Below are 12,487 nucleotides of genomic sequence, written 5' to 3'. Positions count from 1 at the left end.
CCATGAGCCCGCAGTAACAGTTCCCTCCAAGAGAAAAACAAAATACAATAGAGAGCCAAATTCAAGATCCGATCATTTTGAGATGCCTGGACACACTGCATTTGAAAGACTGGAGATCATAGGCAGCTGGAAATACAGGCAGAGGGAGACAGTTCCAGAGCTGACCTGTTGCATAAATGAAAGACTGGGAGTAACGGTTAACTCTTGCATTAGAGAGTTGGACAGAAAAGGGATGAGAGTTTGCTGCTAGACGGGTGCTACGCACCCGTCGTAGAGGTGGAGGAATGCAGGCAGATAGTTCTGAGGAGCAGTGACCATTAAAGTAGCGATAGAAAAGAGATAAAGATGCAACAGTGTGGCGAAGAGACAGAGGTTGAAGGGAGTCAGTAAGAGGAGGAGAGTTAATGAGACGAAAAGCCTTTGACTCCATCCTATTGAGAAGAGCTGTATGTGGGGAGCCTCCCCAAACATGAGAGTTGTACTCCACACAGGGGCGGATAAAACCCCTGTATAGAGTCAACAATTGTGCAGGGGTAAAGAAAGAGCGGAGTCGGCTTAGCACACCCAATCTCTTGGAAGCAGATTTTACAAGAGATGTAATATGATCTTTCCAAGATAAGTCCCGAGTAAATGAAATACCAAGCATGTTCAAGGATGATGCAGGATTAAGCTGAACATTATTAAACATTAGTGGGTATACCTGTGGAAGATTTTGTCGGGTTGATAGGTGTAAGAACTGAGTCTTAGATGCATTAAAGACAACCATATTATTTTTACCCCAGTCAGAGATATTAGCAAAGTCAGACATTAGGTGTGCCATAGCCTCATCCCTTGTTTCTTGAAGTAACTGTTGAGATGGGCGTTGCGGGAACCGAATGGAAAGGTGAAGGGTGGAGTCATCAGCGTATGAGTGGATAGGGTTAGATGTACAGCTTAGAAGATCATTGATGAATAAAAGGAAGAGAGTTGGTGATAGGACAGAGCCCTGAGGAACACCACTGTTGATAGATCTAGGAGAAGAACGATGGCCGTCTACAACAGCGGCTATAGAACGACCAGAAAGGAAGCTAGCGATGAAGGCACAGATAGAAGGATAGAAACCGTAAGAGGGCAGTTTGGAAATTAAAGATTTATGCCAGACTCAATCGAAAGCCTTTGAGATGTCAAGTGCAATGGCAAAGCTTTCGCCAAAGTCCCGAAAGGAGGATGACCAGGAGTCTGAAAGGTAGGTGAGAAGATCGCCAGTGGAGCGTCCCTGACGGAACCCATACTGACGATCGGAAAGAAGGTTGTGATAGGAAAGATGCCTTAAAATTTTTCTATTAAAAATTGACTCGAAAACTTTTGAAATACAGGACGTTAAAGCAATTGGACGATAGTTGGAGGGTTGAGAGTGGTCACCCTTCTTTGGGACAGGCTGAATGAGAGCAAACTTCCAGCAAGAAGGAAAGGTACAAGTTGACAGACAAAGGCGAAATAGTTTGCCTAGGCAGGGTGTAAGTACAGAAGCACAGTTCTTGAGAACAACAGGAGGGACCCCATCAGGCCCATATGCCTTGTTAGTACTGAGGCCAGTGATGGCAGAAAATACATCAACTGAAGAAATTTTAATGTCAGCTATGAGGAAGTCAGAGGGGGGAAGTGATGGAGGAACAGCACCGGAATCATCTAAGGTGGAATTGGAGGAGAAAGTCTGTGCGAAGAGATCTGCTTTATCAGTAGAAGAAATAGCTACAGAACCATCAGAGTAGAAAAGAGGAGGGAAGGATGATGAGGTAAAGTTGTTAGAAAGGTTTTTGGCAAGGTGCCAGAAGGAGCGGGAAGAATTCGAGTTGGAGAGTTGAGAGCATTTAGTATGGATGAAATTATTTTTAGTAGAGCAAAGGTACAGTCACTTCTAATTCCTCATTCTTTGGTTCCTTTTCATTTACTTCATGCTTTATGTCCATTATTGGTGTGAATGGGGTCTTAAATAGCTTTAAACAGATGCTATGCATATCCAGTAGGGAGTTATTTAGGTGGCTTTAAAAGTTATGCTGGGGTAGGGTCCTTAAATACCAGTCCAGGAGCCAGGCCCCAACTTTCCAGACGGGACCATTTTCCGGACATGCCTTTGGCTCTAATACATCGAATAGTAGAGGGATTAGTGTGTGTATATATATATATATATATACATTGCCAGACGCCATGTATCATAAACGGGGTGGTCAATGGCTTAGAGTTAATTGTTTTACAGGGAGAGGCACTAATCCTCCACCAACCCCACTTGACACGTAGGGAGAACGTTATGCCAACAGCATCTGGTGTTCCCAGGCGGTCACCTATCCAAGTACTAACCAGACCCAACGTTGCTTAACTTCGCTGATCGGACGGGAAGCGGTGTACTCAACGTGGCATGGCCGTTGGCATAATAATAATAATAATAATAATAATGCATTCATTCGTCTAATAATGGCAAATAAATATAGAAATCATTATCTAACCTTCATTTTTTTTATTTTCCGTTTACTGATTCTGATCCTTTAGGGGTTTATCCACAGAGCACCTCATAATATATATATATATATATATATATATATATATATATATATATATATATATATATATATATATATATATATGTTTATACTGTATATATATATATATATATATATATATATATATATATATATATATATATATATATATATATATATATATATATATATGTTTATACTGTATATATATATATATATATATATATATATATATATATATATATATATATATATATATATATATATATATATACAGTATATACATATATATATATAAATATAAACATATATATATATATATATATATATATATATATATATATATATATATATATATATGTATGTATTCATACATATATATATATATATATATATATATATATATATATATATATATATATATATATATATATATATATACATATATATATATATATATATATATATATACATATATATATATATATATATATATATGTATGTATATATATATATATATATATATATATATATATATATATATATATATATATAGCCCGACGCCCGAATCCTGCAAAGGGTGGCCACAGACACAACGCCTCCAAGTCGCTATGTCACCCACAATTTGACTACCCTCCCCCCATCTCAACCCTCCCTCCCTCATATACCTCTTAACTCCATCCATCCACCTAATCCTCGGCCTACCCCTCCCTCTCCCTCCGTCCACCTCACCTTCATACACCTTCTTGGTCAGTCTTTTATTCTACATTCTCTCCACATATTCAAACCACCTCAGTTTATTTCTCCTAATCTTCTCAACCACATCCACATCCACCCAACAACGTTCCTTCACTTCTTCATTCGTCAACCTGTCTCTCCATGTCACTCCATATACTCCTCTCAAGTAACTCATTTCCACTGCTCTCACTCTTGACTTGTTCCCCTCTTGCAAGGTCCACGCCTCACTTCGATAAGTCAGGGTCAGGATCACAATACTATCATGCAGTGACTTCTTAACTTCCATACTCACCTCCCTATTTCTCATTACTGCTTTCAGTGAACCAACAACCTTCCTTCCCTGCTGTACCCTTTCACGCACTTCATCCCCCAAAGTTCCATCCTTACTCATCACACTACCCAAGTACTTGAATGCACTCACATTCTCCATATCCTCACCATCCAACCTCACTCAACATTGTGTGACTTCATTCCTCTCAAACACCATAACTTTACTTTTGTTTACATTATCTTTCAGCTTCCTCCTCCTACACACTGTCCCAAATTCATTCACCAAACCTTGCAGCTCCCATTCATCCTCCCTCAACAATACTGTATCATCAGCAAACAGCAACACCGGAATCTTCCAAATCTCACCCCCATTCATTAGAGCCACCCCCTCATCCACTGCCCTACCTTGCACCTCCTTTACAACTCAATCAATATATTTATTAAACAGCCATGGAGACATCACACAACCCTGTTTCAGTCCCACATTGAGATCAAAGAACTCACTCAGCTCACCATCCACTCACACCGTAGCTCTAGCTCCTTCGTACATACTTTTCACAGCACTCAACATTTTCCCCTCCACTCCATATATTCTTAATACCTTCCACATACCTTGCGTATCTATTCTGTCGTAAGCTTTCCCCAAGTCCATGAAGGCAGCATACACTTTCATTCCTTTCTCTAGATACCTCTCCACTAAACATCTTAGAACAAATATCTAATCTACACACCCTTTTCCCTTTCTAAATCCCCCTTGTTCTTCTCCAACTAGCTCCTCTGTCATATGCCTAACCCTACCAATGAGTATTCTACCATATATTTTACAAGTCACACTAAGAAGGCAAATACCCCTATGGTTACTACATACTTCTTTCTCCCCTTTTCCTTTGTATAAAGGAAAAATTATACCTGATTCCCAGTCCTCTGGAACCCTTCCCTCTTCCCAAGGCAATCTACACAACTTCCATATCCACTCCACAACAATCTCACCCCCATACCTCAGCATTTCACCACACACTCCATCAATTCCTGGGGCCTTTCCCAACTTGATCTTCTTCATTGCTTCCACTACTTCCGCCCTACTGATCTCTTCCTCCCTCCTCTCATCTCTTCTTCCAGCCATTCCCCAACCACTTATACTCGCATTGCTCTCACTCTCTACATTCAACAAATCCTCAAAGTGCTCCTTCCATCTCCTCAATTTCTCTCTCTTCTCCACCAACAATCTATTATTTCTGTCTTCCACTCTTCTACTATTTCCCCTTTCAAATTGCCTTACTTTCTTTACCTCCTTCCAAAACAATTTCTTACTCTTCCTCCATTTCACACTCAGATTCCTCCCAAACTCTTCATCCACTTTCTTCTTACTCTTCTTCACCAGTCTCTTTCCCTCCCTTCTCCTGCTCACATATACCTCTCTCTTCTCTCTTTCATCTTCTCCCCTACCTCTACTCACTAACCATTCACTATATGCCTTCTTCTTTTGTTCCACAGCTCGTTTCACCTCATCATTCCACGATGCTGTCCCTTGCACACCCATGCATCTCCTCCTCACTCCACAAACCGCCTCACACACTGCGCCTATCTCTTCCGGGAATATCTTACATGCGTCTTCCACCCCTTCCATCTGCTGTAGCTCATACCTTCCCAATCTTTCTTCCACTATGCTCTTATACTCTGCCATTTTCTCACTATCTGTTTCCTCCTGTCTTCCCCTTCGTCTCCTCAACCATTTTCTTTGCAGCTTTACCTTGGCCATCACTAAGTGATGGTCCGAGACTCCATTCCCCCACCCTCTCCACACTCTTGCATCCAACACTTGCCTTCTCATTCGCACATCCACACACACGTAGTCTATCATTGCCTTTCGTTCAACAAGTTCACCATCCATCCTCCTCATTACTCTCTATGTATACCGGTGGATCATCTTATGCCGAAAGCAGATGTTGGCTATTGCCAACCCCTTACCAGCACAGATGTCCACCAAAGTGCTACCATTCCCATCTAATTCAGCTGGCACACCCCACTGACCAACCACTCCATCCACTCGTACATTCCCAACTTTGCCATTCATGTCTCCTATCAAAAGCACTCTCTCGCTCCTCTCAAATTTTTCCATACATGCTTCTACTCTCGCCCAAAACTCATCTTTCACTCTTGCCACTCTGTCCTCTGTCAGATCATACACACATACAATCGCCCATGCTTGTATACCTACTTCATCCTCACCCATACAATCCTTGCACCCACTGTTCCATACTCTCTTTTATTCTCCTTCCACTTCTTGCTTATCATCAGATATACTCCCTGTCTTGCCCTCTTATTTTCATAAACTCCCGCACATATACATAAACCATATTCCCATTCTCTCACCCTTTCACCTCCCATTTAGTTTCAGTCAATCCACATATATCCTCTCTTGCATCCTCAAGCACCTGAACAATCTCTCTTTCACTTCATCAGGCACTCCTCTCACATTCCACATTCCCACCCTCAGGAAGTCCTTTGTCCGTTCCTTAGTCGTCAACATATGGTCCATCCTGGTCTGAGACACTTTATTCGCTTGTTTAGTTAGTTCTTTTTACAGGGTGGGGCACTAACCCATATATATATATATATATATATATATATATATATATATAGAGAGAGAGAGAGAGAGAGAGAGAGAGAGAGAGAGAGAGAAAATAAACTCTCAATTATCCATCATCACAATATCCGGCCCAAGGATGCTACAGGCTTGACTCTATTAAAGCAATATCTGGCAAGGTTATGCAATATCTGGAGCCAAAATAAGACATAACTGGAGGTTCTATGCAATATTTGGCGTTGAGGTGAAGCAACCAGCTGGTAAACGGTAGTGAACCGACATTGTATTACCGTATTACTGTACTGTATCATTATTTTATTGTATTTTTTGCTTAACTTTAATTTTTTACTCATGAGAGAGTTTTTAGGAAAGAGTTTCAAGACAGATAGTAATGCTATATCCAGCTCGATGCTGAATATTGAGCTGACAGAGGGGTAGTATGCAATATCCAGCATTAGGTTTAACCGGCATAGGACTTGGTTAAATTACACAGGATAATTGGGACTATATATATATATATATATATATATATATATATATATATATATAGTATATATATATCCCCCCTCTCCTGGTGACGACTCAACGAGCTGCATGGAATCACTGTCTGACTCACTTCTTTTCTGCAACATTCACGGCCTTTCCTCTAGCTTTCTCTCTGTTAGGCACCACCTGTCCTCTAAACCTCACCTTCTCTTCTAAACTGAGACTCAGCTGTCCGCGGCAACTGACAGCAAACACTTTTCTGTATCCTTGTATTTTCTCTATACTCATTTTAAAGCCAAAGTGGCTGTTGTGTGTGTATGCAACTACTTATCTTGCTCTTTTGTTCCTGAACTTGATTCTTCTGAATTCTCAACTCTCTGGCTTTGGCTTTCCTGTCATTCTCTGACTAAATATATCTGTGCTGTTTACTTATCCCCTAATTCTTCTATGAAAAATTCTTTGACTTTCTTACATTTACCATGAAACACATCCTATCCGTTTCTCCTTTCTCTGAAATCTCCATTCTAGGAGATTTCAATGTTCACCACCACCTTTGACTCTCCTCTCCATTCACTGATCCACCTGATTTAAAAGCATACATCTTTTCTATCCTTAACCCCTAAAAACCGCATTTGTCTTACGCTAACGTCTCCCTCGGCTGCAGGTCGAGGTCTAGTTTTCAACTTTTATCAAGGTAAAATTTTATCCTACATATTTGAAGAGCTTGAATTATCATGAGAATTAAAAAAAAAAAATCCACTCGAACAATTCGGCAAAGAACTAAATTTTGCTGAAGACCCTTACGAAAATTAGTGAAATCAATGTGAAATATGTTTCCATTGATGAAACTAGGTGCGGGAGTAAACATGAGTTTAAAAAATAATGAAAGAAAACAAATTTTTGGTGAGAGTGCATAGACACAGGCTGATCATGACGGAAATTACCACATCATATTCAGGACAAAGGACAGGGAGGGAGGAAGGTGGATGTGGGGTGAGGGGTTTCTGGTGGGGGTGAAGGGGGGATAAGACATATCCCCAGTGCAGGGGAGGTGGTGTAGGGGGTATTATGGTTGGAGGAAACACACACAATTCCATCATACCAGGGAAATTGCCTCTTCATTCGATATAAAAGGGGGGTTGAGGGAGATGGAGGGGTGTGGGGTCTCTGGTGAGGGTGGGGGGATGAGACACCCCACAATGTGGGGGAGGTGATGTGGGGGGTATTATGGCGGGAGAAAACAAACACAAAGAGATCATAGCAGGGATATTGCCATGTCATTTGATATGAAAGGGGAAGTGGGGGGAGGTGGAGGAGGGGGGGCTCGGGGTGGGGGGGTGAGCGGGAATGAGACACAGCCCCATACGATGTAGATGTGGTATTGGTGAGTAGTTTGGGTGGGAGGGGACAGAGCACCAGAGGAGTAGACTGTAGCCCCAGTCGAACAGGGCAGTACTCCTGAGGTGGATGGCAAGCTGGTGATAGGGAGAGCTGGAGCTCCCGTTTCACCAGCCCTCAGGACTTGATCCTGACCATCTCCCTTTGCTGAACATTTTCAGTGCATTCATTTACATAGAGAGTAGGCCAGCATGCTCTCATAGTACCTCTACCTTCAACTGTCTACACCACACAACACGCGCATATCACACCTTCTATTCACTCTCTTTAGCAATGGCCGCTGCAACGTTACTATCAAATGAGGTATACCGGTCGCGTTCGCCAGTTTCTCTTGTGCCCCGCCCCCTACTGATGCCCCGCCCTCTTCCAGCTCTACTCGTTGCTGATTGGCTGAGATAATTATTCTTCTTACTGACAAAATAATGAGCCTTACCATGAAATAGTATCATATTATTTACTTTTACTTTGAATTCATGTCTTTATGACAAAGGAAGCACTAAAATTTGCTAACTGAATCAAAATCAGTTTGAAAAGAACCAACCTGCCTCCTCCCGCGACTGCAGCTGAGTTTTGCCGTCAAGAAAGTTCGGAGCTTGGCAATAAGACATCGCAGCTGTGCCGCTATTACTGTTAAACATATTAAGTCACCTATTTGTCATGGCTGGTAAGATACCACATTATCACAACCATATTGTAATTTTCCCTATTTATTTCCTTAATATCAGAGGTTTGAATATAGAAGTAGGAAAACGAAATGTCACTGGCTTCGCTTCGAAATGAGAAATCTCATTCTATTTACGTGAAGTCAGTGAAATCTTATAGAGGGAAAAGGGTTTTGTGTGTGTGTGTGGATACCATATTTAGGGGAAAAATGTCAAAACACTAAGGTCTTTGTAGAATGTGTACCTTTTTATTTTCAAAGAGGAACTTTCGTTACTTTACAAACCTTTCAGGCCGATGACGTTCCTTGGTACTTTTTTCTAACATCCTTTACTACAAAACATTTCCTAGTTAAATGGAAAAGGTATCATTGGAGTTAAGGGGTTAAGTAAAAGTTTTGTTGCTTCAATTAGCGAGAGAGCCTGACATGTTTACCCAACATTGGCACGGCAAAGACTGGCTCAGAACTCCTACTCGAACCGACGGGTGAGTGGGCGTGGCCAAGGGAGCGGGGCACAAGAGAAACTGGCCAACACGACGGGTCTAGTACCTCGGACTGCCACCACCAGCAGGGTAGGGCTGGCGGCACAGGGTCCTCCCAGTCACCATCAATTGACTGTGCCAGCAGCGACTCTTGCAATTTCCAGTGATGCTTGTCAGCGAAGAAGTGAAAGTGCGGCCTTATTCTTCACCAAAATCCGCGGCCTTAGCACAAATTTAAACTCAGTTCATTTTTTCCTTCAATCCATATCCCATCTGGCCCTTTTCCTCACAGAACCACAAATCTCACCCTCTAATAAATCCACATTTTGTTTTCCCAGTTGCCATCACTTCATCCAGTTTTGATTACTCATTGTATAAACTAAATTGTCAAAATATTACCAAATACATCTGTGTAGTCTATCGCTCCCCCAGTGCCTCTTCGGAACCCAGTGTATTTGATTCCATATCCACACAGTTGAGTAACCTTAACCTTGCCTGAAGCACTGAAATTACCACTTTGGGTGATTTTAACATAAGTAATGTTGAATGGTTATTGCATTCTGCCAGGACTGATGACGCTGGTCTAGAGTGCGAGCTCTTTGCAGTATCATTTAATCTCACCCAGCTGGTAAAGCAACCAACCCGAATACCTGATAATCCTGACCATGATGCCCATTTCTTGGATTAATTATTGACAAATATTCCAGATCAATACAGGATAGAGGGACTGTCACCACTTGGATCCTCTGACCACAGTCTTATCAAAGCCTCATTAGTTAACCCCCCCACACCTCCCTGTTCTGAACCCGTCAGGGTGACCCAATGGCACTTTGATACGGGAAACTGGGATGGATTTAGAAATTTTCTTGCTGACATTCCATGGCAGTCTTTCTTCTCTAGCGATCTCAATTCTCCCCAGTCCCACATTGCGACTTAATATTAGCTGGTATGGATTTATTCATAACAAGTCAGCAGTTCACTAAAAGATCGAACTCTCCAAAATGGTTTGATGGCAACTGTGCCAGAGCAATAGCCCAAAAGTCATTAGCATATAACTCTTACTTAAAATAAAAACATCTGAATCACTGTCTCTGTTTAAAATTGATAGAAATCATGCAAAACTTGTAATAAATCTAGGTATTCAAACTTTCTTCAAAAGCAAGAATCAAAACTACTTAACAACCCTAATGACAATAGTATACTCTGGTCAATTCTTAATTCTTTCAATAATAACTTTAACAAGTCATCATCCATTCCCCCACTAATATCTTCAGATGGTAACATTACAAAATTAATGATCCACGTGCGAAAGCAGATATTTTTGCCAGTACATTTGCCAGAAATTCTACCATAGACGATGCCAGTCGGAACGTCTCAGTACTAGAACTTGACTCTCCCAAAATTGTTTCACTTAAAATACAGACAAGATACGTAAAATCTATCCTAGACAATTTACCCACCAACAAAGCTCCAGGCCCAGATGGAATTCCGCCAATTGTTTTGAAAAGGTGTTCCCCTGAACTTGCCTTTGTTCTAGCTAAATTATTCAGACTATGCATATGTACAGCTCCGGACAGATGAAACGGCTACACCCCATCCACCAGCAACTTAGTTTGGGTCTCAGTGGTTCTGGTAACAGTTGCAGGTGGAGGGAGGGGGATGTGGGAGGGTGAGGAGGGGAGATATGTGGGCGGAGTTATATAGGGGGTAGTGTGGGAGGGTGAAGAAGCAGCACAGTCTGGCTGGTGGGAGGGGGAGACGAATGGTTGGGTAGCGGAGGCGAGAGTCTGCTGGAGGGTAAGACAGGTGAGTGTGATTAGATGAAAAGAAATTACAAAAAACGAATTATTATAATATCTGCTGCATATACTGCATTTTATCTACTAAATAAAAACACTGTCTATTATTCACCACCGTATTTGGGTATCCTACTCATTATTATTATCCTTTGGATATTAGGCAATAAATAAAGATATTGGACGGTCTTTCGGACCCGAACCAATTTTTTCATAACTTTTTTCTTCAGCTATTTCCGTATTCCTATTATCCCTCGTGCTTGAAGTCCCCCTTTTTATCACTTTCTCCTACGCCCTACATTTTTTTTTAGGCATAAGGCAGTTTAACTTTCTCTTTAAATAACCATATTAGTCAACAAATATTCCTTTCATTAATCTATTTAATTACCTGTTTTCTTTCAATATGCATTTGTCTAATAATGGGTGTTACACCTTAATTGGCGGCGCTATTTGACGTTTTGAATAAATTTGGTCTAAATTTACGCATATATTGCAGTCTCTCTCAAGTAGGCTGGCAACCTCACACATCCTCCCCCCTGCTTTCTTCTTCTCTCGCTACCCGTTCCCTCCTTTCCTTTTGTAGTACTGTTTATCTATTCTTTCTCATATTTTTAACCTCATTCCTTCTTACAAACTTTTAGTGCCATGGGAATTTCTCCCTTATCACCTACAGTCCTACTACATGAAAGTGGAAAAAACTGCCATCGAGAAAAGAATAACTGGAAATTTATGGCGAAGGTTACGATATTAGTTATTTAGAATGAAAGTGTTGGCAGATACGCATTCTTGACGTGATTATCGCAGCCACAGCATTTCGCCTTCATAAAACAGAAGGACTATAGGTTTCATGCATTACCTCCTTACGACCAGCATTACTGTGCAGAACGCCATGTATAACACATTAAGGACCACAAGGACAGTACTGGTAGTCATCGTGATTCTCATGAATCTCTCCATAGGCTATTGAAAACAGTGCTTTATGCTCAACTTCAGAATTATGTTCTCATCATGGCAATGATAGGCAAAGATAATAAAAACAATATATACAACCAAATTATCATTTATTATACAACAAAGCTCAAACTGCCTCCGTGCTACCTGAAAAAATTAAATACCTGATCATATATATATATATATATATATATATATATATATATATATATATATATATATAATCATACAGGCTCTACACTTATGAAATTTAACATCGAATAACCCTATATGCCCAAAGTAATTTCCTCTGCATGGACTGACGTTGTAACTAAACTGGTTGTCCCCCTGCAGTAATTATTAATATATTTTTATGGTCATGTATGACTGAATAGTTTAGTTTATACAAGCGAATACTTCAGAAATAATACTCACCGAGTATTATTCCTTCTCCAGCAGTTGCGCCTTCAGTGACACACTTCCAAAAATCCTCTGGCTTGTCAACATAACGTTTGCTAGGGTCCTGTGATGCAACCCTCCATCGTGCAATACTCTTCTCATAGTCTTTTCGCTGATATCATTGTCTGTGCATCGGTGTCTGTGGCGTGTAGTGCAACATGGTG

General features: G+C 40.8%; 1 non-coding gene across 1 annotated transcript; it reads right to left on the bottom strand.

Moving 5' to 3' along the window:
* Positions 1–2,288: 2,288 nt before the first annotated feature.
* On the bottom strand, positions 2,289–2,407 carry LOC145395100 (5S ribosomal RNA). The gene has a single exon (XR_013896531.1). It is a non-coding gene; the product is annotated as a 5S ribosomal RNA (ribosomal RNA).
* Between the last annotated feature and the right edge of the window lie 10,080 nt (positions 2,408–12,487).

The sequence above is a fragment of the Coenobita brevimanus genome, chromosome 29, assembly GCF_032717465.1.
Source record: "Coenobita brevimanus isolate Jiangsu-jjx chromosome 29, ASM3271746v2, whole genome shotgun sequence".
Classification (NCBI taxonomy): domain Eukaryota; kingdom Metazoa; phylum Arthropoda; class Malacostraca; order Decapoda; family Coenobitidae; genus Coenobita; species Coenobita brevimanus.
The sequence above is the reverse complement of the archived record's forward strand: the minus strand, read 5'-3'. Positions and strand labels throughout refer to the sequence as shown.